At 45.8% G+C, this 27,568-nt stretch overlaps 1 protein-coding gene across 1 annotated transcript in view; it reads right to left on the reverse strand.

The window, feature by feature from the left end:
- LOC143767327 (uncharacterized) overlaps positions 1-27,568 on the reverse strand; it is a 760,398-nt gene that overhangs the window by 724,455 nt on the left and 8,375 nt on the right. The window lies entirely within an intron of this gene.

Here is a 27,568-nt window from a genome sequence, read left to right on the forward strand (position 1 = left end):
GTGAGACTATGGAACTCTCTGCCATATGATGTTATAAGTGAGTCATTACTTAAATTTAAGAGGGGACTGGATACCTTTCTTGAAAAGTATAATGTTACAGGTTATATATTTTAGATTCCTTGATAGAGCGTTGATCCAGGGAACTAGTCTGATTGCCCTATGTGGAGTCGGGAAGGAATTTTTTTCCCCAATGTGGAGCTTACTTTTTGCCACATGGTTTTTTTTTGCCTTCCTCTGGATCAACATGTTAGAGCATGTTAGGTTAGGCTATGGGTTTTACTAGATGGACTTAGAGTCTTCCTTCAATCTTAATAACTATGTTACTATGTTTCTATGAACCAGTGCCTAGATATGAACTACATATTCCAGATGAGCTGTTTTAATGCTTTGTATACTGATAGTTTTGTGTTCGTTTCCCACAAGTCCATGCCTCTGTAAGAAGGTGGCAGGACCCCTCATTTGCCCCTCCTCCATATGGAACCTATGCAACCTCCTTTTTTGGATAAAACTTGTATATGGTTGTTAAAATAGGTATTAAGCTTACCGTTAATGATGTTTCCAGGAGTCCATCCTGACAGCACCCTGGAGGGCGTCCTCCTCCCCTTGCTGGGACAGGAAACACACGAGAGTTTAAAAGGTCTGGTCCCACCCCCAATCCTCAGTGTTGTAACAAGAACCGTCTCAAGGGAAATGCAAAAAGTATATTTTAATGGTCAAAATAACATATTACATCATGTACCAAGAACATATTACATCATATGCTAGGAACATACTACATACATGTCAGGCTTATATTACAAATGAATAACAATATTACCAGGGAGGGAACTACCCATGCTGTCAGGATGGACTCCTGGAAACATCATTAACGGTAAGCTTAATACCTATTTTCCAGGACGTCCCTCCTGACAGCACCCTGGAGAGTACCAAAGCACCTCCTCAGGGTGGGATTACTGCTTGGAGAACTTTTCTCCCGAACGCAGTATGTTGACCGGACAAAACATCAAGTTTATAGTGTCTACAAAAGGTATTCGCACTAGCCCATGTTGCGGCCTTACAAATCTGCTCTAGAGAGGCGCCTGCCCTCTCGGCCCAAGAAGTAGCTATCCCTCGAGTAGAGTGTGTGTGGAGACCATTTGGAGGTGGAATCACCTCTGACTGGTAGGCCTCCGAGATCACAGACGTGATCCAACGAGCGATAGAGGCCTTAGAGGCCTTTTTACCTCTATTCTTACCACCGAACAAAATAAACAGATTTGGGTCAATGCGCCATGAGTTGGTGGCTGACAGGTAGTCAAGGACCGCCTGTCTGACATCAAGGGAATGCAGAGCTTTTTCTTTAGAATTAGAAGGGTTACTACAGAAGGATGGTAACACGATTTCCTGATTCCTATTTTTGAGCGTTCCCACTTTTGGAATAAACGAGGGGTCCAGTTTAAGGATTAAGCCATCATCTCTAATCTGGAGGTACGGGTCCCTTGTGCACAGGGCCTGAATTTCCCCCACCCTCTTAGCCGTGGTAATCGCTACTAAAAATGCTGTTTTACATGTCAGGGCTGAAATGGACATGTTATCGCCGAGGTGTAATTATTTTTACAGAGGAATCTGAGGACCAGATTAAGGTCCCAAGGAGGCGATAATTGTCTAATGGTGGGACACAACCTTTGGGTGGCTTTGATAAATCTAACTATCCACGGGTGTGTTGCTAGGGGATAGTCTAGAAAGGAGCTAAGTGCCGAGATCTGCACCTTCAAGGTGCTTGGCTTAAGCCCTTTATCAAATCCAGCCTGCAGAAAGTCCAGAATTCTGGGTAAGTTGGGAGTGCCTGCCGCAACCTCAGACCTGCCACCCTCCAGACAGAAATGCCTCCAGATCTTCAAGTAGATCGCTGATGTGACCGGCTTCCTACTGGCCTTGATAGTGGTTATGACTTGGTTCGACAGACCTCTTGCCTTCAGGATGTTCCCTTCAGGATCCAGGCTGAGAGATGTAGCTTCTCTGGGTTCGGGTGATACACCGGGCCCTGGTGGATTACATCTGCTCTGTGAGGAAGCTCCACTGGGTTCTCGATTGCCAGGTCTACTAGAAGAGAGAACCAACTCCTTCTTGGCCAGTATGGAACAACCAAAATAACTCGAGCTTGATCTTCTTTGATCTTTCTGAGAACAGCCGGAATTAGTGCCAGAGAAGGGAATGCATATGAGAGGGGCTCCGTCCATTGCTGGCTTAGACCATCTATCCCTTCCGGCAGATCCCGGGGGTTCAGCGAGAAGAATCTTGAGACGTTCGAATTTATCCTGTTTGCGAAAAGGTCTATACTGGGAGTTCCCCAACGAAGACACAACTCCTGGAAGATATCTTGGTTGAGTTCCCATTCTGTTGCAAACTTGCAAACACTCTTCTCCTGCTCAAGTAGTCTGCTATGACATTCTGGGAGCCTTCTAGATGAATTGCCGAGATGGAAAGGACCGATCTTTCTGCCCAGCGAAATATTCTCCCCGCCAGCTCCTGCAGCGGATGGTGTCTTGGACCTCCTTGGTGTTTCAGAAAGGAAACCGTTGTCACATTGTCGGACAATATCCTGACGTGACAATTCTCCAGAGTGCGACGGTTCCTTCTCAGGGCTTCCCAGACAGCATACAGCTCTTTGAAGTTGGATGAGTTGTGAACGACGTCTGTAGGCCATCTCCCTTGTAGGATCCTGCCTTTTAAATGAGCTCCTCAGCCCCAGGTGCTGGCGTCTGTAGTAACTACCACGTAGGGATCGGTAGACCTTAGCACTCCGATTCTTAGTTTCTCTGGGTCTGTCCACCAAAGAAGAGATCTTCGTACTGGATCTGGTAGACATAAAGTACTGTCCAGAGAAGACTGACGACGGTCCCACTTGGAGAGAATTAAACTCTGCAGAGGTCTTGAATGGAACTGTGCCCATCTTACACACGGTATGCAAGCTGTCATTAGGCCTAGCACTCTCATGGCCATCCTTATTGAGACTCTGCGTAATAGGAGTCTGATCTGAATCTGTATTGCCTCCAGCTTGGACTCGGGTAGTAGGGATATTCTGTTTGCAGAGTCCAGACATACCCCCAGGAAGATCTTTCTGTGCTCCGGAATCAGGTCGGATTTCTGCCAGTTTATGATCCATCCCAATTGTTCCATCACAGAGATAGTTCGGTTCCTGTGATCCGACAGGATTTCTGGTGTTCTTGCTACCAAGAGAAAGTCGTCAAGATATGGGACTATTATGATCCCTTGGTTTCTCAGGAAAGCCACGATCTCTGACACCAACTTTGTAAAAACACGAGGTGCTGAGGCTCTGAAACTGGTAGTGACAGGTCCCGGACGGCAGAACTACCGCAAACCTCAGAAGCCTCTGAGATAGACGGTGGACGGGGACCTGATAATAGGCACTCTTCAGGTCTAGAGTGCACATCACGGGGTCCTGATCTATGAGGAGGATAGCCGATCGTATTGACTCTGTACAAAACCTCTTGTACCTGACCCAGTCATTCAGAGGTTTCAGATTTACAATTGTGCGAGAATCGCCGGATGGTTTCGTTATGGAAAAAAGGGAAGAGTAGTGTCCCTGGCCTACTTCTAGTGGTGGCACTGGTACTATGACTTCTGAGGAAAGCATATCCATTAAGTCTATTAACATGGGAGAGTCTCGCATAACCACCGTAGGTACGATGTACCTGTCTGGTGGAGGGGAGTAGAGCTCGATACTGTAGCCTTCTGACACAGTCCGAAGGACCCACTGATTTTGAGTGATTCTGTCCCAGTTTCTCGCAAAATGGCGAAGCCTTCCCCCTACAAGAGTGGCGTCATTGCAACTTAGGTTTAGAGGAGGGGCTGAAGAAGAAACTTCTGTTCTTATTACCCTGGCCACGGGAACCCCTATTAAAACCTCTATTGGACCTTCCCCCTCTGAAGTCGGACTGTCTTCTGAAGGGAAACCCTCTCCGAAAGGACTGAGACCTCTTAGGCTTGTCCTCTGGAAACCCTTTTTTCTTGTCAGAAGCCGACTCTAAGATAGTATCTAGGGAAGGACCAAATACTCTTGCCCCTGAAAAGGGAATTGAACACAATTTTGTATTGGAAGCATTATCGCCAGACCAAGACCTTAGCCAGACCGCTCTCCTAGCTGCATTGGATAATGACCCATTTCTGGCTGAAAATCTGACTGATTCAGCCGTCATATCAGATAGAAAAGCTGTGGCAGATCTCATTATAGGGAGAGAAATTAGGATTTCGGACCTCGGGGTCTTATTAGAGAGATGCTCCTCCAATTGACCCATCCAGAGGTGCATAGACCGGGCTACCGAGGTAGCTGCAATGTTGGTCTTAATTAGAGCCACGGAAGATTCCCAGGCTCTCTTTAGCAGTATGTACGCTTTCCGATCCATAGGATGACGCAAGTTTGAGTCCTCGAATGGTATAGCTGTCTTTTTGGCAACCTTTGCCACCGGGACATCCACCTTGGGTATCTCATCCCATAGTTTTACATCCTCCGGCTCAAAAGGTAGACGCGCCTTAAAGTCTTTAGACAATATCAGCCGACGTTCTGCCTCTTTCCACTCTTCGAGTACCATGGCTTTAATATGCTCACTAACTGGGAAAACAGTTTGCTGACGTGACATAAGTCCCCCAAACATCAGGTCCTGCCTGGATTGTGGCTTAGATGTCTCTTCTATCTGCATAGTGCATCACACCGCCTGCACCAGATCATTCGTATCCTCCACCTGGAAGAGGTATTTCCTTTGGTGGTCCTGGCTTCCAGAAGGAAGCTCACCCTCTTCTTCTGAGACAAGGTCTTCAGAGTCAGACCTCTCTTCAGAAGTAAATTCCAGCTCCTTTGTGTCTCGCTCCCGTCTGGCCCTTTTGCGACTGGGAATGGGGCTGGACTTTTTCACCAGGCTAGCCAGAGAAGCTTGGACCTCTTCTCGTATTAGGGACCTCATTTCGGACAATAAAGTGGGCTGCTCATCTCTCATAACCTTGGATGTGCAATCTGCACATAAGGTTTTCCCATGAGTGTCCGGGAGCTTCACGCTACATATAGGACATCTACTGGATTTTCCAGAGGCCTTACCGGACTTCTTAGCTTGACCAGGGGGGACAGCGGGGGTTCCCTTATCCTTAAATGACATAAGATAGGGAAAGTAATGGGGCAGCTGCTTGGTGATTGCCGATAGGGGAGTTTGCGCTATGCGCATTTACCCCCTCCTCAGGTGGCATGCCTTCCATGACTCCCGGAGTAGCAGGTCCCTGCAGCTCACAGCACCTGACAGAAGCGCTTCAGCCGCTGTGCGATCCACACTGGCGCGCACACACTCCCCATACAGCGTTACCGGAAGTGACGGTAACAGATGCCGCGAAACCGGAAGTGACGCGGTCCCTGGGAACTTCCGCCGGAAGACTCCGTGCCCGGCACCACGCCGTCTGGATGCCGCTGCAGACCTCAGGAACCGCGTCCGCAGCCGAGAGCCTCCCACCGGGAGGAGCGGCTGCTGGTCTTTGGAGCAGAGGGACCCCCCTCTGGAGGGTTTCTGCCCTGAGCCTCTTGACAGGGGGAAGGGTATTGGCAAGCTGCACGATCCCCCTGAGCTCCGGTAACCTGTGCAGCTTCTCTCGTGCGTCCCTTGCAGGGACAGGAAAAACACTGAGGATTGGGGGTGGGACCGGACCTTTTAAACTCCCGTGTGTTTCCTGTCCCAGCAAGGGGAGGAGGACGCCCTCCAGGGTGCTGTCAGGAGGGACGTCCTGGAAAATCTGTAATGTAATGCTGTGATTGCAAAGTGTGTACTGCCATATGTTGCACCTGAAAGTTATACATCGTAATGTATTCTTGTTTCACCATAGGTTGTGGTATGTAATGTATGTGATTTGCTCTGTACCTGCTAAGCCTGTACTTATGATAGAGACAGGGACAGTGCTAATTATGCAAATTGTCTCTTCAGAGAGCAATAGAGCTAGAACTCTAGTGCCACCTATGGGAAGGTAGCAATCCTACAAGTCAATGTTGACCCTTTAACGAGCCTTGTCACATGACTTAGGATAATAGCCAAACCAGAATGTCAATTTGCAGACACTGTGTTTCAGGGTACTGCCTATGGTCAGTGCAAAGCAGAGATCTGGTTTGGCTGTGTGAGAGGCGTCAGACCGTTATCCAAAAAGTATAATTTCTCCTTGCGGAGATCGACATGCTAAGCATGCCGAGATGAGGAGACTTAAGACCGCAATGCTCCTCTGGGAAATATGCTAATTATGCAAATTGTCTCTTCAGATAGGAAGAGAGCTAGAATTCTAGTGCCACCTATTGGAAGGTAGCAATCCTACAAGTCAATGTTGACCCTTTAACGAGCCTTGTCACATATAGTTATTCAGGTTGAAGGAAGACTTTAAGTCCATCTAGTTCAACCCATAGCCTAACCTAACATGCCCTAACATGTTGATCCAGGGGAAGGCAAAAAAAACCCATGTGGTAAGAGTAAGCTCCACCATGGGGAAAAAATTCCTTCCCGACCCCACATACGGCAATCAGACTAGTTCCCTGGATCAACGCCCTATCAAAGAATCTAATATATATACCCTGTAACATTATACTTTTCCAGGAAGGTATCCAGTCCCCTCTTAAATTTAAGTAATGACTCACTCATTACATACGGCAGAGAGTTCCATAGTCTCACTGCTCTTAAGGCCCCGTCTCACATAGCGAGATCGCTAGCGAGATCGCTGCTGAGTCACAAGTTTTGTGACGCAACAGCGACCTCAGTAGCGATCTCGCTATGTGTGACACGTACCAGCGATCAGGCCCCTGCTGCGAGATCGCTGGTCGTGTCGGAATGGCCTGGACCTTTTTTTGGTCGTTGAGGCCCCGCTGACATCGCTGAATCGGTGTGTGTGACACCGATCCAGCGATGTCTTCACTGGTAACCAGGGTAAACATCGGGTTACTAAGCGCAGGGCCGCGCTTAGTAACCCGATGTTTACCCTGGTTACCAGCGTAAATGTAAAAAAAAACAAACAGTACATACTCACCATCTGATGTCCGTCAGGTCCCTTGCCGTCTGCTTCCTGCTCTCACTGACTGCCGGCCGTACAGTGAGAAGTGAGAGCACAGCAGTGACGTCACCGCTGCGCTCTGCTCTCACTGTACGGCCGGATCTCAGTCAGAGCAGGAAGCAGACGGCAAGGGACCTGGACACCGAAAGGCGAGTATGTACTGTTTGTTTTTTTTGGTAACCAGGGTAAACATCGGGTTACTAAGCGCGGCCCTGCACTTAGTAACCCGATGTTTACCCTGGTTACCCGGGTGCTGCAGGGGGACTTCGGCATCGTTGAAGACAGTTTCAACGATGCCGAAGTCGTTCCCCTGATCGTTGGTTGCTGGAGAGAGCTGTCTGTGTGACAGCTCCCCAGCGACCACACAGCGACTTACCAACGATCACGGCCAGGTCGTATCGCTGGTCGTGATCGTTGGTAAATCGCTTAGTGAGACGGGGCCTTTACAGTAAAGAACCCGCGTATTATGCTTAAACCTTTTTTCCTCCAGACGTAGAGGATGCCCCCTTGTCCCTGTCACCGGTCTATGATTAAAAAGATCATCAGAAAGGTCTTTGTACTGTCCCCTCATATATTTATACATTAACATAAGATCACCCCTTAGCCTTCGTTTTTCCAAACTAAATAGCCCCAAGTGTAATAACCTATCTTGGTATTGCAGACCCCCCAGTCCTCTAATAACCTTGGTCGCTCTTCTCTGCACCCGCTCTAGTTCAGCTATGTCTTTCTTATACACCGGAGACCAGAACTGTGCACAGTATTCTAAGTGTGGTCGAACCAGTGACTTGTATAGAGGTAAAATTATGTTCTCCTCATGAGCATCTATTCCTCTTTTAATGCATCCCATTATTTTATTTGCCTTTGTAGCAGCTGCCTGACACTGGCCACTGAATATGAGTTTGTCATCCACCCATACACCCAGGTCTTTTTCATTGACGGTTTTGCCCAGAGTTTTAGAATTAAGCACATAGTTATACATCTTATTACTTCTACCCAAGTGCATGACCTTACATTTATCCCCATTAAAGCTCATTTGCCATTTATCAGCCCAAGCTTCTAGTTTACATAAATCATCCTGTAATATAAAATTGTCCTCCTCTGTATTGATTACCCTGCAGAGTTTAGTGTCATCTGCAAATATTGAAATTCTACTCTGAATGCCCCCTACAAGGTCATTAATAAATATGTTAAAAAGAAGAGGGCCTAATACTGACCCCTGTGGTACCCCACTGCTAACCGCGACCCAGTCTGAGTGTGCTCCATTAATAACCACCCTTTGTTTCCTATCCCTGAGCCAGCTCTCAATCCACTTACACATATTTTCCTCTATCCCCATTATTCTCATTTTATGTAACAACCTTTTGTGTGGCACCGTATCAAAAGCTTTTGAAAAGTCCATATACACACATCCACTGGGCTACCTTGGTCCAGTCCGGAACTTACCTCTTCATAGAAGCTGATCAAATTAGTCTGACATGAACGGTCCCTAGTAAACCCGTGCTGATACTGGGTCATGAGGTTATTCCTCTTCAGATACTCCAGTATAGCATCCCTTAGAATGCCCTCCAGGATTTTACCCACAGTAGAGGTTAAGCTTACTGGCCTATAATTTCCGAGTTCAGTTTTTGTCCCCTTTTTGAATATTGGCACCACATTTGCTATACGCCAGTCCTGTGGTACAGTCCCTGTTATTATGGACTTTTTAAAGATTAAAAATAATGGTCTATCAATGACTGTACTTAATTCCTGCAGTACTCGGGGGTGTATCCCTTCCGGGCCCGGAGATTTGTCAATTTTAGTGATTTTTAGACGCCGCCGTACTTCCTGCTGGGCTAAGCAGGTAACCTTAAGGCCCCGTCTCACATAGCGAGATCGCTGCTGAGTCACAAGTTTTGTGACGCAACAGCGACCTCAGTAGCGATCTCGCTATGTGTGACACGTACCAGCGATCAGGCCCCTGCTGCGAGATCGCTGGTCGTGTCGGAATGGCCTGGACCTTTTTTTGGTCGTTGAGGCCCCGCTGACATCGCTGAATCGGTGTGTGTGACACCGATCCAGCGATGTCTTCACTGGTAACCAGGGTAAACATCGGGTTACTAAGCGCAGGGCCGCGCTTAGTAACCCGATGTTTACCCTGGTTACCAGCGTAAATGTAAAAAAAAAAAAACAGTACATACTCACCATCTGATGTCCGTCAGGTCCCTTGCCGTCTGCTTCCTGCTCTCACTGACTGCCGGCCGTACAGTGAGAAGTGAGAGCACAGCAGTGACGTCACCGCTGCGCTCTGCTCTCACCGTACGGCCGGATCTCAGTCAGAGCAGGAAGCAGACGGCAAGGGACCTGGACACCGAAAGGCGAGTATGTACTGTTTGTTTTTTTTGGTAACCAGGGTAAACATCGGGTTACTAAGCGCGGCCCTGCACTTAGTAACCCGATGTTTACCCTGGTTACCCGGGTGCTGCAGGGGGACTTCGGCATCGTTGAAGACAGTTTCAACGATGCCGAAGTCGTTCCCCTGATCGTTGGTCGCTGGAGAGAGCTGTCTGTGTGACAGCTCCCCAGCGACCACACAGCGACTTACCAACGATCACGGCCAGGTCGTATCGCTGGTCGTGATCGTTGGTAAATCGCTTAGTGAGACGGGGCCTTTAAGGGTATGTGCAGACGTCCGGATTTCTTGCAGAAATTTCCTGAAGAAAACCGGAAATTTTCTGCAAGAAATCCGCATTTTTTTTTTTGCGGTTTTTTTTCCGTTTTTTTCGCGTTTTTTTTAGCATTCTGCAAGCGTAATTAGCTTGCAGAATGCTAAAGTTTTCCAAGCGATCTGTAGCATCGCTTGGAAAACTGACTGACAGGTTGGTCACACTTGTCAAACATAGCGTTTGACAAGTGTGACCAACTTTTTACTATAGATGCTGCTTTTGCAGCATCTATAGTAAAAGATAGAATGTTTAAAAATAATTAAAAAAATAAAAAAAATGCTTATACTCACCCGCAGACAGCTGATCTCCTCACCGGCGTCCATTCCGTATAGATGGTGTGTGCGCGCAGGACCTTCCATGACGTCGCGGTCACGTGAGCGGTCACATGACCGGTCTCGACCAATCACAAGACGGCGACGTCATCGGCAGGTCCTTCACCGCACACCAGCTACAGGAACCGAAGCGACAGCGTGCAGTGGAGAGGCGGGAAGACATCGAAGGTGAGTATATCACTATTTTTTATTTTAATTCTTTTTTTTTGACCAATTATATGGTGCCCAGTCCGTGGAGGAGAGTCTCCTCTCCTCCACCCTGGGTACCAACCGCACATAATCTGCTTACTTCCCGCATGGTGTGCACAGCCCTGGGAAGTAAGCAGATCAATGGACTCCCAGGTGTGCGGAATCCCCTGCAATTCCGCATTTTAATGAACATGTTGCTTTTTTTTCCGCTATGTGATTTTTTCGCGGAAAAAAAGGCTACATTTGCACAAAAAATGCGGAATACACTGAAAATAATGGGAGGCATATGTAAGCGTTTTTTTCGCGTTTTTATCACGTTTCTATAGCGAAAAAACGCGAAAAAAATGCGAAAAATACTGAACGTGTGCACATGGCCTTAATTGGGAATTTTTATCACTAGTCATATTGGCTGCCATGGGATTTTCTTTTGTAAATACTGATGAAAAAAAGTCATTTAGCATATTGGCTTTTTCCTCATCCTCATCCACCATTTCACCCAGACTATTTTTAAGGGGGCCAACACTATCATTTTTTAGTTTCTTACTATTTATGTAGCTAAAGAATATTTTGGGATTATTTTTGCTCTCTCTGGCAATGAGTCTCTCTGTCTCAATCTTTGCTGCCTTGATTTGCTTTTTACAGAATTTATTTAATTTTCTGTATTTATTTAATGCTTCCTCACTACCTACTTCCTTTAATTCTCTAAATGCTTTCTTTTTGTCCCTTATTGCGCCCCTTACAGCTCTATTTAGCCATATTGGTTTCCTCCTATTTCTAGTATGTTTATTCCCATACGGTATATACTGTGCACAGGTCCTATCCATGATGCTAATAAACGTATCCCATTTTCTTTGTGTATTTTTATGCCTCAGGATATCGTCCCAGTTAATTGCACCAAGATCCTCTCTCATCCGCTGGAAATTTGCCCTCCTGAAGTTTAGTGTCCTTGTCACCCCTCTACTACACATCTTATTAAAGGAGACATGAAAACTTATTATTTTGTGATCACTATTCCCCAAGTGACCCCCAACCCTTATATTTGATATGCGGTCTGGCCTGTTGGTTAATATTAGGTCTAGCAGTGCCTCCCTTCTTGTTGGGTCCTGAACGAGTTGTGAAAGGTAATTGTCTCTCATAGTTGTCAAAAACCGATTACCTTTACTGGAACTGCAGGTTTCTGTTCCCCAATCTATTTCAGGGTAGTTGAAGTCCCCCATAATAATGACTTCTCCTTGAGTCGCAGCTTCATCTATTTGCTTTACGAGGATATTCTCCATTGCTTCCATTATTTTTGGAGATTTATAACAAACCCCTATCAGTAATTTATTATTTTTTCCCCCTCCCCTTATCTCCACCCACAGGGACTCTACATTTTCATTAGATTCACCTATATTATCACGCAGGATGGGTATTAAGGTTGATTTTACATATAGACACACCCCACCCCCTCGCTTATCTGTACGGTCATTTCTGAAAAGGCTATAGCCCTGCAAGTTAACAGCCCAGTCATGGCTCTCATCCAGCCATGTTTCAGATATCCCCACCATGTCATAATTATGTTCCAACAACATTAGTTCTAATTCGTCCATTTTGTTGGCGAGGCTTCTGGCATTAGTATACATGCACTTGATGTTCCTCTCTGTACCTCTATTCTTTCTTAAATTACTAACTGTTCTAACCCCACCCCCCATGCCACCGCCACCCCCAACTTCCTTATTTGTGCCCAGGTCTCTATCTGCACTATCTTCCCCTCCTATAAAATGAATACCCTCCCCCCCAATCCCTAGTTTAAACACTCCTCCAACCTTCTAGCCATTTTCTCCCCAGCACAGCTGCACCTTCCCCATTGAGGTGCAGCCCGTCCCTAGCGTAGAGCCTGTAGCCAACTGAGAAGTCGGCCCAGTTCTGCAGGAACCCAAACCCCTCCTTCCTACACCAATTCTTGAGCCACTTATTTACCTCCCTAATCTCCCGTTGCCTCTCTGGCGTGGCACGTGGTACAGGCAGTATTTCGGAAAATACCACGTTGGAGGTCCTTGCTTTCAGCTTGCAGCCTAATTTCCTGAAATCATCTTTAAGGACCTTCCACCTACCTCTAACTTTGTCATTTGTGCCAATGTGCACCATGACCGCTGGGTCCTCACCAGCCCCTCCCAATAACCAGTCAACCCGATCAGCGATGTGTCGGACTCGAGCGCCAGGTAGGCAGCACACCGTCCGACGATCCCTGTCTTTGTGACAGATTGCCCTATCTGTTCCCCTAATAATTGAGTCCCCCACTACCAGCACCTGTCTGGCCTGCCCCGCTCTCCTATTTCCCTCCTTACTGGAGCAGTCACTCCTCCGGCTTTCAGAGGACATGCCTGGCAGCAGCAGTGCTACCCCTGTACTGGCACCCCCCTCATCTGCCAACTTAGCAAACTTATTGGGGTGTGCCAGATCAGGACTAGCCTCCCTGGCACTCTTCCCTCTACCCCGCCTTCTATCTGTCACCCAGCTAACTGCCTCACTGTCCTGCAGCTCCATCCTACCATCCCCCCCCCCTCATCTATCCCATTGAGCGTCTGCTCAGTGAGCAGAAGACTCCTCTCCATATTGTCTATGGATCTCAGTGTTGCCAGCTGCACATTTAGATCCAGAATCTGGGCTTCCAAATGCACAATGTGCTCACATCTCGCACAGCAGTATGCACCCTCGACCAGCTGGTCAAGGACTGCATACATGTGGCAAGATGTACACTGGATGGCATTAACAATTGTGGAGCACATTGCCTAATGGGGATTGCACCACACAGAAACGTTATTTAAAAATAAATACAAAGTATTAAAAAAAAAAAAACAACAACAAAAAAAAAAACAGACAGCAATTCCTCTCTTGGAAACTCCTGATTCCAAAGTCACTGAATCACAAGTCACACTTACCGCCGTCCACTCTTAAGGCCCCGTCTCACATAGCGAGATCGCTAGCGAGATCGCTGCTGAGTCACAAGTTTTGTGACGCAACAGCGACCTCAGTAGCGATCTCGTTATGTGTGACACGTACCAGCGATCAGGCCCCTGCTGTGAGATCGCTGGTCGTGTCGGAATGGCCTGGACCTTTTTTTGGTCGTTGAGGTCCCGCTGACAGCGCTGAATCGGTGTGTGTGACACCGATCCAGCGATGTCTTCACTGGTAACCAGGGTAAACATCGGGTTACTAAGCGCAGGGCCGCGCTTAGTAACCCGATGTTTACCCTGGTTACCAGCGTAAATGTAAAAAATAACAAACAGTACATACTCGCCTTCTGATGTCCGTCAGGTCCCTTGCCGTCTGCTTCCTGCTCTGAGTGCCGTACAGTGAGAGCACAGCACAGCAGTGACGTCACCGCTGCGCTCTGCTCTCACTGTACGGCACTCAGAGCAGGAAGCAGACGGCAAGGGACCTGACGGACATCAGAAGGCGAGTATGTACTGTTTGTTATTTTTTACATTTACGCTGGTAACCAGGGTAAACATCGGGTTACTAAGCGCAGCCCTGCGCTTAGTAACCCGATGTTTACCCTGGTTACCCGGGTGCTGCAGGGGGACTTCGGCATCGTTGAAGACAGTTTCAACGATGCCGAAGTCGTTCCCCTGATCGTTGGTCGCTGGAGAGAGCTGTCTGTGTGACAGCTCCCCAGCAACCACACAGCGACTTACCAACGATCACTGCCAGGTCATATCGCTGGTCGTGATCGTTGGTAAATCGCTATGTGAGACGGGGCCTTTACATTCAGGTCACACTCAGCTCGCTCACACTCGCTATGCTGAAGATTTATAGATTTTTTTTTTTCTCTCTCTCTATTTCCCTTCAACAACAAGCCACCTTGCTGTTCAAATGCACTTTCAAAAAGGACTTGAGCCCCAAACAGCTGCCCCTTATAAACCCTTGATTAAGACTGCCCACCCTAAGTTAACCCCTTGTGAATATAGCTACTCCCAATTCAGCAACTCACACAAATTCACACAGGTATTTGTTAAAGGCCTTCCAAATACCTCCTCACTGAATCACAAGTCACACTTACCGCCGTCCACTCTTACGCTCAGGTCACACTCAGCTCGCTCACACTCGCTATGCTGAAGATTTATAGATTTTTTTTTTTTCTCTCTCTCTATTTCCCTTCAACAACAAGCCATCTTGCTGTTCGAATGCACTTTCAAAAAGGGGCATGACTTAGGATAATAGCCAAACCAGAATCTCAATTTGCAGACACTGTGTTTCGGGGTACTGCCCCCGTCAGTGCAAAGCGGAGATCTGGTTTGGCTGTGTGAGAGGCGTCTGATCGGTATCCAAGAAGTATCATTTCTCATTAAAGGGTCAACAGTGACTTGTAAAAGATTGCAACAGCAGGGGGGCGGAGGACAGGACGGAAGGGAGAGGAGGGCAGCGGAAGACAGGACGAAGGGGAGGAAATACTGACAGCGGCAGATCGCCGCATTCAGTCGGTCGCGGGCGCAGATGGTGGTCTCCAGTCATGGCTGATATTGCAGCATCGGCCATGGCTGGATTGTAATATTTCATCAATTTTCATTGGTGAAATATTACGATTGCTCTGATTGGCTGTTTCACTTTGAACAGCCAATCAGAGCGATCGTAGCCACGGGGGGCAAAGCCACCCCCCCAGGCTCAAGTACAACTCCTCCTGTACCTGCAGGTTGGGTGAAATTTTAGTTAACCCTTTCACCTGATCTGCAGGAAAGCGATCCTGCCATGAACATAATCCTGCCATAGGCGTCACAGGTCGGATTGGCACCGACTTTCATGACACATCCGTGGCGTCACAGGTCGGGAAGAGATTAAAGATGTGAGCTGGGTCAGCAGCAGAGAGGGCGAAGGAAGCTGCTGTCCCAGTCAGAAGCTCTGGTATGTTAGCCCAGAGCAGACATGCTGAAGAGACGGGGCGTTGCCAGACTACCTGATGGGAGAGATCTGTTGCCCCAGGCTCAAAACTATTAAAAAGGACTCAAGGACTGCAACATGGGTCTCCAAGACTTTGGAAGGGCCCCCGCTGAAGGGGTCTTAGGCACCCAGATCCCAGTGAGTGGACTTCTGTGAACTTCGGCTACTGCAGCCATTGTGGGTACAACCGTAGCAAGTGTCAGGAAGAAAACAGGAATCCACTGTTGGAATTGTCTCCTTTGTCTACATCTCCTCTTCGTAAAGTTATTTCCCTGTTGGAAAACAGTTGCATTCGTGCACTCTCATTGCCTGGACTACGGTGACCAGAGAAGAGAAGGTAACTCTTGGGGAAAAGGCCGTGTCAGCCCAGTATTGCATGTACAAGGGGCCGGGGTGGCTTCAGACTGTGTTTAGTGGGTGAACCCGGTCAGGACTACCACCCTGGTCGCCCTTGTTACACCTCTATTAACCCCTTCAACCCAAAGCCTGTTATCACCTTCCTGACCAGGCCAATTTTTACAATTCTGACCACTGTCACTTTATGAGATCATAACTTTGGAACTCTTCAATGGATCCCACTGATTCTGACATTGTTTTTTGTGACTTATTGTACTTCATGATAGTGGTAACATTTCTTTGATATGACTTGCGTTTATTTGTGAAAAAAAATCGGATATTTGGTGAAAATTTTGCATATTTCAAACTTTTAATTTTTAAGCCCTTAAATCAGAGAGCCATGTCACGCAAATAGTTAATAAATAACATTTCTCACATGTCTACTTTACATCAGCACAATTTTTTAAATACTTTTGTTGTAAGGGTTAAAACTTGACCTTCGATTTCTAATTTTTACAACAAAATTTACAAAACCATTTTTTAAGGACCACTTCACATTTGAAGTGACTCTGAGGGGGTCTATATGATAGAAAATACCCAAAAGTGACACCATTCTAAAAACTGCACCTCTGAAGCTGATCAAAACCACATTCAAGAAGTTTATTAACCCTTCGGTGCGTTACAGGAATTAATGGAATGTGGAAGGAAAAAATAAACATTTAACTTTTTTCACAAAAATTTTCCTTTAGTCCTATTTTATTTTTTTTTCATAAGGGTAACTGGAAAAATTGCACCATACAATTTGTTGTGCAATTTCTCCTAAGCACGCCAATACCCCACATGTGGGGAAAAACCACTGTTTGGGTGCACGGAAGGGAAGGAGCAAAATTTGACTTTTTGAATGTAAAACTTGCTGGAATAATTAGCAGACACCATGTCACCTTTGGAGAGCCCTTCATGTGCCTAAACAGTGGAAACCCCCCACAAGTAACACGTGAGGGACGAGGAGCTATAGCACTTTTACAGAGCCTTGGTACTACCAGTAACGTGGAAGCTACTATATTTCTGTTACCAGATGACAGGCCTGAGTGGAGACGTGCTTCTTTTTGTGGATTGAGTTGAAGCTTTTATTGGAAACATTTTACATAATGTTTGGGATCACATTTATCCGGTGCTCTACGCTGCGCACTTTCTTTGGGGTTTCTTTTCAGAAGTGCACAAAACTGTGGTAGACCACACTTTTATGCTCGCCTAAAAAGACAGACACCGTTGGATTGCAGGTCAGACAGCATCCACAGTACCTCAATCTGCCTCATTATAGGAAATCTGCCAGTGGTTCCGACTGAATTGCGTATTTCAGACATTTACACGGAAACTCCGGTGTAAGCGTAGAGTGCAGGATAAATATGCGCCGAGCCTTACTGCGATCTTTGGGAGGCCGAATGGAAAAATCAACAGCATGTGAAGAATTTGGTTTTATTTATTTTTTACGCCATTCCTCATGCGGTATAAGCGATTAGACAACTTTATTCATCGGGTCGGTGCGATTACACTGATAACAGATTTACATCCGTTTTTTATGTTTGGCAGCTGTCACACACTAAAAGACGCTTTTTATTGCAAAAACTCGCCAAATTTTGAGAGCTATAATTTTTCCATATTTCGGCCAACAGAGTCATGTTATTGGTTTTTTTTTTCTGTGGGACGAGTTGATGTTTTTATTGGTACCATTTTCAGACATGACATTTTTTTATCACTTTCTATTCCGATTTTTGGGAGGGAGAATGAACAAAACCCAGCAATTCAGGATTTTTTTTTTTTTTTACACTGTTCCGTGTGTGGTAAAATTGATAAGGCAGTTTTATTCTTCGGGTTAGTACAATTACAGTGACACTCCATTTATTTTTGTTTTTTTATGTTTTGGCACTTTTACACAATAAAAACTATTTTATAGAAAAAGTAATGGTTGCTTCGTTTTTATTCTGAGAGCTATACCTTTTTTTAATTTTTCTGCTAATGGAGCTGTATTGTGGCTTGTTTTCAGCCGTACCATTTTATTTACATTCGTCTTTTTGATCGCGTTTTATTGCACGTTTTGTTCAGCAGTATGATGATAAATCTTTTTTTTTTTTTGCCTCGATTATTTTTTTATGGGACAGTTTTTTAGAGTGTGTACTTTTTTTTACATAAATAAATGTATTTATTGGAATAATATCTGTATAGTTTTTTTGTTCTTTATTTGGGGATTTTTTAAATATATTTTTACACTTAGAAAAAAAATTAACTTTTTTACATTTTCCCAGAATGAGACATCACTGTACAGTAACAGATCGCTGATCTGATACTCTGCAAGGCTATATAGGTGGGATGTCTGTGGATTTTTCCGCACCTGTTTTTGCAAATCCGCAGATAAACCGCACTGCGGATTACCTGCGGATTTACTGCAGAATTACTGCGGATTTACCGCGGTTTTTGTGCGGATTTCTATTATGGAGCAGGTGTAAACCACAGTGGAATCCGCACAAAGAATTGACATGCTGCGGAATAAACAACGCTAAGTTTCCACGTGTTTTTTTCTGCAGCATGTGCACTGCGGATTTTGTTTTCTATAGGTTTACATGGTACTGTAAGCTCACGGAAAACCGCTGCGGATCCGCAGCAAAATCCACAGCGTGTGCACATAACCCAATACTTCGGCACTGCAGAGCATCAGATCAGCGTCTGATAGGCAGGGAAGGTGTCTTAGCTCCTGCTCTTAGCAGGCGCTCACAGGCCACCTTTCCTGCAGGACTCTGAAGGACCCCGTGGCCATCTTGGGGCCGGGGGTCTGCATGGAGACCATCAGAACAACGCAATCGCATCGCATCTCCGTACATATAGTGCTGTTTGTGGGAAAGCAGCTTTTGTAGAGCAGTATATGTACAGCGCATGTCCGGAAGGGGTTAATAAATGGCAATAACATGCTGGCCTTCAGTGCAGCAGATTAATATTACACCCTGTATAGTCCATGATCTATAAGTACACCCAGATCCTTCTGAACGGCCGGAGTCACACTACCGTAGAATACGGGTGACTGCTATTCGATAAAAAAATCACATAGCACTCGGACCAGTATTAATCTATGGGGAAACTCAAATCACTGTTTTTTTTTCCTCGGGCGTATTCAGAGTGTGAGTGAAATCACAGCATGCTGCGATTTTACGAGTATATCGGCTGAGTCTCGTTAATGCAAGTCTATGCGTGCGAGAAAAAAAAAATCGCAAACCATACGGACCATCCGTGTGACTTGTGAGAAATACGCACATATTTTTCTCATTTCAGCCCATTGAGCCATTAAATTCAATGAGCAAAATCAGTGAGGAATGTAAAGCCATACGCATATCATACGGGTGTCATACGGATACCTAGGTGCGAGGAAATCGCATTGCAAACGGATTACATACGGATCACCTTACGAAGACATTTGTGCGATTCTCAGGAGAGAGAATCAGACCAATTGTTCAAACGTTACGTGTGACTCCGGCCTACAAGTGACTCTCCTAGTTTGACTCCCGCAAAGCATATAGTTCCTACAGGTTTAGTGCCAAGATGCACATCTTTACATTTCTCCACATTATAACTCATTTGCCAAGAGGATGCCCAAACACTGTTTGTCCAAGTTGGCTTGAAACGTAACATTTTCCAGAGATTGGGGTGCAAAAAATAGAAATTTCCAAAAATAGCAACATTGCTTTTAAATCTCATCTTCTATGTCGTTATTAAATAGTTGACATGTCCCTGCTTTCATGCGGGCTCACCGCTGAAGCCCGCATCAAAGCGGGGGTTCTGACCTTGGATGTACTATCCCGTCCGAGTCAGAAAGGGGTTAAACCTTTAAGGACCACAACATTTTTCATGTTTTGCGCTTCGCGCCTCTTCTTTCAAGAGTCAGACGTATTTTTCCCTCGACCTAGTTGTATGGGGGTTGTTTTTTTTCCAGGACGAGTCGTAGTTTTGTATGGCACCATTCATTTTACTGTAATAGGTGAAAGAAAATTCCAAGTGCGATGAAATGGTGAAGAAAATGCAATTCCGACATTGATGTTTAGGCCTTGTTTTTACAGCGTTTGTTGTGCAGTAAAGATGACCTGGAAAGATGATTGTTATCACTATAATCAAAATCACCCGAACAATCATAAATCAATTTTTTTCTAGTTAAAGGAGTTGTCCACTACTAGGAAAACCCCTTCTTGATGAAAATGTGTGGCCCCCATAAAATAATAAAGCTTGTTTTGGGTGTTGGTGGCTCGTGTAGGGAGGTCCGCTGAGGGTCAGCCTACATTGAGCGAGGGCACTATGTCGAACCCCTAGGGTGCCAACCTCCGCTGTCAGGAAGGGCGACTAAGGTCAAGTCACTTTCTATTACCTCAGAAAATTTCTTGTATTTTTGAGTAAAAACTTGATTATACTTGCCTGACTTCATATGTTTTTTATGACCCTCGGCTGTCCTGATTTATTATTAGGTACTTATAAAAGTTATTTTTTAAGTTATTTTTTTCTAGTTTTTGTGGTTTTCTACTTTGATAGACCTTTGTGCTTACTACTTAGGTTTTCCCATCAATTCATTACCGGTCACACTCCTGCATCTTTAATGCCCCCACTCTGCACCTCCTGCTCCCCCAATTCATTATATTTACAAGCCCTCCTCCCCAATTCATAACGGTATATTATGTCCTCACTCTCTCCCACCATTTCATCATCATGTACTCTCCCCCCACCCCAGTTCATCATCATTTGTTGTCCCCATCTTCAACTCATAATTTACTGTCCCCATCCCTTAGTCTCAATACATCATTTACTCTCCCCACCCTTAATATATCATTTGCTGTACCCCACCCTCAATTCATCATTATTTGCTCTCCCCACCCCAGACCAAATTCGTCATTATTTGTGCTCCCCACCTCAATCCATCATTCACTGTCCCTTGTACGCCACCCCCGATCCATCATTATTTGCTGTCCCCCACCCTTAATCCATCATTATTTGTGCTTCCCCACTGCACCCTCAATACATCATTCACTGTCCCTGCCCCCACCTCTAATCCATCATTATTTGCTGTCCCACATCCCCCAATCTCAATCCTTTATTATTTGCTGTCCCGTCCCTTACCTTCACTTGATCATCATTTGCACACACATTTAATTAATTTTATAAAAAAACCAAAAACTAACAATCTTTTCATACTTCCCTCTCATACAATCCCCTGGAGCTCCACTTGTATCCTCCTGGCGAGTGGTGCACGTACATGGCGATGCATACGTGATGATGGGGCTCTGTTAGCAGAAGCACTCTTTACTTATGCTTACCGGGCACCATACAACAGTAAGGGCAGTAATGCCTTGATGGCGACCCTGCATACACAGCTTCACTCTAAACACATTGTAAACCCACAGAACTCCACTCTATACACATCATGCACACACAGAACTCCACTCTATACACATATGTGGCACCCCAGGAGTTCGGGTCGCACAGTAGTGCTGCCTTCCTCTCGGGGAGGGTAGTGCTATGTCTGGAGATACGTGAGATTCCCTTTGGCAGGTTATCACACACACAACACCTTCCAAATCCAGGCCAGGAGGGGGAGCTCAAAACCCTGTTTTAGGGCAGCTTCCCTGGATAAAGATCCTGGTTTGGAGGAGTTAGTTCAGTTAGTACAGACAGTCTGTGTGCGAGGACAGACAGGGACGGAGCACAGTGGAAATACAGGACTCCAGGAGGGAACTAAGAAGGCCTCCAGGGAGTCAGAGCAGTAGCCGGGTACCGGGAACCCAAGGCTTTTGTGGACTATAAGGCTATGTGCACACGTAGGTTCAGGTCCCTGCGGGTTCTCCCACAGCGGATTTGATAAATCTGCAGGGCAAAACCGCTGAGGTTATCCCTGCAGATTTATCACGTTTTGTCTTGCGGTTTCCGCTGCGGGCTTTGGTTTTACTATTGATGCTGCATATGCAGCATCAATAGTAATGTTAAAAATAAAAAAAAAATGGTTATACTCACCCCCTCTGACGTCCCGATCTCCTTGGCGCTGCACGCGGAGGTCCGTTTCCAAAGATGCTGTGCGAGAAGGACCTTCGTGACGTCATGGTCATGTGACCGCGGCGTCATCACGGTCATGTGACCGCGACGTCACCGCAGGTCCTGCTCGCACAGCAAACCTGAGACCGGACGGCCGCGTGCAGCGCTGAGAGGTGAGTATATCATTATTTTTTATTTTAATTCTTTTTTTTTACCACAAATATGGTTCCCAGGGCCTGGAGGAGAGTTTCCTCTCCTCCACCCCGGGTAGCAACCGCACATTATCCGCTTACTTCCCGCATCGTGGGCACAGCCCCATGCGGGAAGTAAGCGGATCAATGCATTTCTATGTGTGCAGAATCGCTGCGATTCTGCACAAAGAAGTGACATGCTGCGGGTTGTAAACCGCTGCGTTTCTGCGCAGTTTTTCCCGCAGCATGTGCACAGCGGTTTGCAGTTTCCATAGGGTTTACATGTAAATGTAAACGCTATGGAAACTGCTGCGGACCCGCAGCATCAAAATCGCCGTGGATCCGCGGTAAAACCCGCAAAGTGTGAACATGGCCTAAGACACAGAGCAGAACCGGAGGGAAGAGCATTACATGGACTTTGCCCATATCTACCTGTGATATGCAGCAGCACCTTGGAGCCTGGAGTCCCCGTAAAAGGACCCCAGTAGGCACGGCTCAAGCTGCCTGCCATACAGGCACCTGTCCCTGGACAGGAGAACGAGTAAGGACTTTGCTTAGGACACTTAGTGGCAGCGGGGACCTCAGAGACAGTAAGCGCAGAGTGGAAGGCTCCTACCTGACCTGCTAAGGGGAGTCCACTTGTCTCTGGACTGCCTGGACTTCTAATTCACCTATTGCCGGTGCCCTGGACTGTGGCCTGTCACCCACAAGTAAACCAGGTAAAGACTTACAACCTGTCTCCTCCATTTATTCACCAGCCTTACCATCTACACCACACACCATAGGACCCCTGGGGACCCCGTTCAACTGTGGGAAGTGTAACATCTGGGCTGCCGCAACATCCCCCAGTGGACCCCTCTAATGCAGCGTCAGTCCAACTACAGACCGAATTCCACAAGTGGCGTCACGACAAACTTTGAACATTTAACCCCCTTTAACGTTGATGCCCAGGGCCACGGACCGGGTCGCAGACACCGTGACATCCCTCATTGCGACCGGACCCGGTACCGAGTACCCCACTGCCCTGTGGGCGCATCACATACACACACATAACTCCACTCTGTATACATCATAACATACAGGTCTGCTTCGTACACATCATACACACAGAACTCCACTCCGTACACGTCATATACACAAAGCTGCATTCCGTACATGTCATACACACAGCTCTGCTCCATATACATTTGAGAAGATCAACAACAATGGACTTCAAAGGACTTCCCACCATGGATACAACTGTTTCTTCTTAAGGTACCGTCACACTAAACGATATCGCTAGCGATCCGTGACGTTGCAGCGTCCTCGCTAGCGATATCGTTTAGTTTGACACGCAGCAGCGATCAGGATCCTGCTGTGATGTCGCTGGTTGCTGAATAAAGTCCAGAACTTTATTTGGTCGTCCGATCGCCGTGTATCGTTGTGTTTGACACCAAAAGCAACAATACCAGCAATGTTTTACACTGGTAACCAGGGTAAACATCGGGTTACCAAGCGCAGGGCCACGCTTAGTAACCCGATGTTTACCCTGGTTACCAGCGTAAAAGTAAAAAAAACAAACAGTACATACTCACCCAGCGTCATACCTCCCCCAGCGTCTGCTTCCTGACACTGACTGAGCGCCGGCCCTAAAGTGAAAGTGAAAGCCGCTGTGCTGTTAGGGCCGGAGCTCAGTCAGTGTCAGGAAGCAGAAGCTGGGGGACGCTGGGTGAGTATGTACTGTTTGTTTTTTTTTACTTTTACGCTGGTAACCAGGGTAAACATCGGGTTACTAAGCGCGGCCCTGCGCTTAGCAACCCGATGTTTACCCTGGTTACCCGGGGACCTCGGCATCGTTGGTCGCTGGAGAGCGGTCTGTATGACAGCTCTCCAGCGATCAAACAGCGACGCTGCAGCGATCGGCATCGTTGTCGCTATCGCTGCAGCGTCGCTTAATGTGACGGTACCTTTAAATCCCCCTACAACAGCGCAACTCGAAACTGTGAGGACACCTACTGGTTGAATAGTGAACTCCATCTCATAGATATATTTAAAAAAAGACCAATACTACAATTACAAATGAGCGATTTATAATTTTGACATATTTGTTAGCTTTGTTTTAATTCCATTTTTTCATGCTATCAATCTTTGTAATTTTTTTTTCATTATTTTCCTCTTTTCTTTGCATTTTTATCTTGCATAATTTATGTTTTATTAATTATTTTATCATGTTGTATTTGTTACTTTTATGTACAGTGGGTACGGAAAGTATTCAGACCTCTTTAAATTTTTCACTCTTTGTTTCATTGCAGCCATTTAGTAAATTCACAAACGTTCATTTTTTCACATTAATGCACACTCTGCTCCCCATCTTGATAAAAAAAAAAACTCAGAAAGGTAGAAATTTTTGCAAATTTAATAAAAAAGAAAAGCTGAAATATCACATGGTCATAAGTAGGGTTGAGCGACTTTTGCTTTTTTAGGATCGAGTCGGGTTTCGTGAAACCCGACTTTCTCGAAAGTCGGATCGTGTGAAATCGGCCGATTATTGTGAAAAGTCGGGGGGCCGACCGAAACACGAAACCCAATGCAAGTCAATGGGGATTCTCTCTCTCTCTCCTCGGACAGGGTGTAAATCAGTACATTCCTCGAACTGTGTAAATCGCTACATCCAAAACGGTAAGATGGCGTTTATACCCCCACCCCCTGTGACGCCGCAGAAAGCAAGACAAGCCCTATGTCATCACGCTGCCCACACTCCTTCATTGGCTGAAAAAATGGCGGTTAAAGCATCATACAAAACGCGACTTTGCCGCGAAGATCGCCGACCGCATGGCCGATCACACGCTGGGATCGGCTCAGGTTTCACGAAACACGACTTTGACGAAAGTCGGCGACTTATGAAATTGACCGATCCGTTTCGCTCAACCCTAGTCATAAGTATTCAGACCCTTTGCTCAGACACTCATATTTAAGTCACACGCCGTCGATTTCCTTGTGATCCTCCTTGAGATGGTTCTACTCCTTCATTGGAGTCCAGCTGTGTTTAATCAAACTGATAGGACTTGATTTGGAAAGGCACACACCTGTCTATATAAGACCTCACATCTCACAGTGCATGTCAGACCAAATGAGAATCATGAGGTCAAAGGAACAGGCCAAGGAGCTCAGAGAGAGAATTGTGGCAAGGCACACATCTGGCCAAGGTTACAACAGAATTTCTGCAGTACTCAAGGATCCAAATAGCACAGTGGCCTCCATCATCCTAAAATGGAAGAAGACTGGGACCAACAGAAGTCTTCCTAGACCTGGCCATCCAGCCAAACTGAGCAATCGTGGGAGAGGAGCCTTGGTGAGAGGGGTAAAGAAGAACCCCAAGATCACTGTGGCTGAGCTACAGAGATGCAGTAGGGAGATTGGAGAAAGTTCCACAAAGTCAGCTATCACTGCAGCCCTCCACCAGTCGGGCCTTTATGGCAGAGTGGCCCGACCGAAGCCTCTCCTCAGTGCAAATAGATAAATAAAACTTGGCACTCAACTTGTGAGAATCGTTAGTAGTACAATTTTACTGGCAGTCTGTGAAACGTTTCGGTTCAACATGGACCTTCATCAATCTGCCAACTGCTCTTAAAGGAGAATTTTAAGAACGAGGTAAAATGATCATATGACTGTGCCAATAAGAATGATGGCCTGGAGTGATCCAATGGTATATGCGCTCAGGGAAGGTAGGTATCTTTGTTTATATAACTGTAGAAGTAGTGTTCAGTATATGGCAAAGGTGGTCAGTAGGTTTGTCCAGGGACAGACGCTTGTCTGTGGACACCGCATCTATAAGACGGAACAGTATGTGTGGAGAAAACCAGGCATTGCTCATCACCTGCGCAATACAATCCCAACAGTGAACCATGGTGGTGGCAGCATCATGCTATGGGGGTGTTTTTCAGCTGCAGGACAGGACGACTGGTTGTCATTGAAGGAAACATGAATGCGGCCAAGTACAGAGATATCGTGGATGAAAACCTCTTCCAGAGTGCTCTGGACCTCAGACTTTGCCGGAGGTTCACCTTCCAACAAGACAAGGACCCTAAGCACACAGCTAAAATAACAAAGGAGTGGCTTCAGAGCAACTCTGTGAGCATTTATGACTGGCCCAGCCAGAGCCTTGACCAAAACCCAATTGAGCATCTCTGGGGAGACCTGAAAATGGCTGTCCACCAACGTTCACCATCCAACCTGACGGAACTGGAGAGGATCTGCAAGGAAGAATGGCAAAGGATCCCCAAATCCAGGTGTGAAAAACTTGTTGCATCATTCCCAAGAAGACTCATGGTTGTACTAGCTCAAAGTGTGCTTCTACTCAATACTGAGCAAAGGGTCTGAATACTTATGACCATGTGATATTTCAGTTTTTCTTTTTTAATAAATTTGCAAAAATTACTACATTTGTTTTTTCAATCAATATGGGATGCAGAGTACATTAATTAGAAAAAAAACCCTTTTTTTTAATTTACCAAATGGCTGCAATGAAACACATGCAGCTCTGCACCATACATACAGTGAGGAAAATAAGTATTTGACACACTGCCGAATTTGCAAATTTTCCCACCTACAAAGAATGGAGAGGTCTGTAATTTTTATCGGCATGTTTTAACTGCGAGAGATACTGTATAATCTGGAAAAAAAGGAGAAAATCACATTGTATGATTCTTTCATAATTAATTTGGATTTTATTGCCCAAAATAAGTATTTGATAGAATAGAAAAACAGAACTTAATATTTGGTGCAGACCCTTTTGTTTGCAATTACAGATGTCACGTTTCCTGAAGTTCTTGACCAAATTTGCACACTACAGAAGGGATTTTGGTCTACTCTTCCATACAGATCTTCTCCAGATCTTTCAGGTTTTGGGGTTGTCGCTAGGCAACATTCAGTTTCAGCTCCCTCCAAAGATTTTCCATCGGGTTCAGGTCTGGAGACTAGCTAGGCCACTCCAGGACCTCAAGATGCTTCTTACAAAGCCTCTCCTTAGTTGCCCTGGCTGTGTGTTTCGGGTCATTGTCATAATGGAATACCCAGCCATGACTCATCTACAATGTTCTAGCAATGTTGGGACGCCCTGCATGGCTATACATTGATCTTGTGGCAAGTATGCATTATTGCTTATATGCAAGCCCACTTATGTGATATGGGTTGTTTCATATGGCTATATATCGACTATCTGTTATGTCTTTGGTCCTCATGATTGTATTTAGACATTGCTTTTTATTGGATCACATGTATGCTTATCAAGCGGAACTTTGCTGTACCAGTGAATTTTGCACATATTTAATTATATCAAATATATGGGCTACATTTTAGTCTTACATTATTTATTATTATGCCTATGATACAGAAACTTTTCAAGATATAGCTTGCATACTACTCCTAGTTTTATCAGCTATGATATTAGCAAGCCATTAACACCTACAGCATTATTCATCGACCTTTGTTTATACCTAGCCATTATGACCCCATTGAGCCATTTGTATGTTTTTTTAAATGTGTTTTATATCTGTATGTGCACCTGTTGTTGCTTCAATAAAGCAGTTTTTTTCACATATATATCAGGTGTGTGCACCTCTATTAGCGTCTCCTTTTTCCTTTTTTTTCTCATCTACAATGTTCTTACTGAGGGAAGGAGGTTGTTGGCCAAAATCTCACGATATATGACCCCATCAATCCTCCTTTCAATACCGTTGCGATAGTCCTATTCCCTTTGCAGAAAAGCATCCCCAAAGTATGAGCTTCCCCCACCATGCTT

Source organism: Ranitomeya variabilis, chromosome 4 (assembly GCF_051348905.1).
Source record: "Ranitomeya variabilis isolate aRanVar5 chromosome 4, aRanVar5.hap1, whole genome shotgun sequence".
Classification (NCBI taxonomy): domain Eukaryota; kingdom Metazoa; phylum Chordata; class Amphibia; order Anura; family Dendrobatidae; genus Ranitomeya; species Ranitomeya variabilis.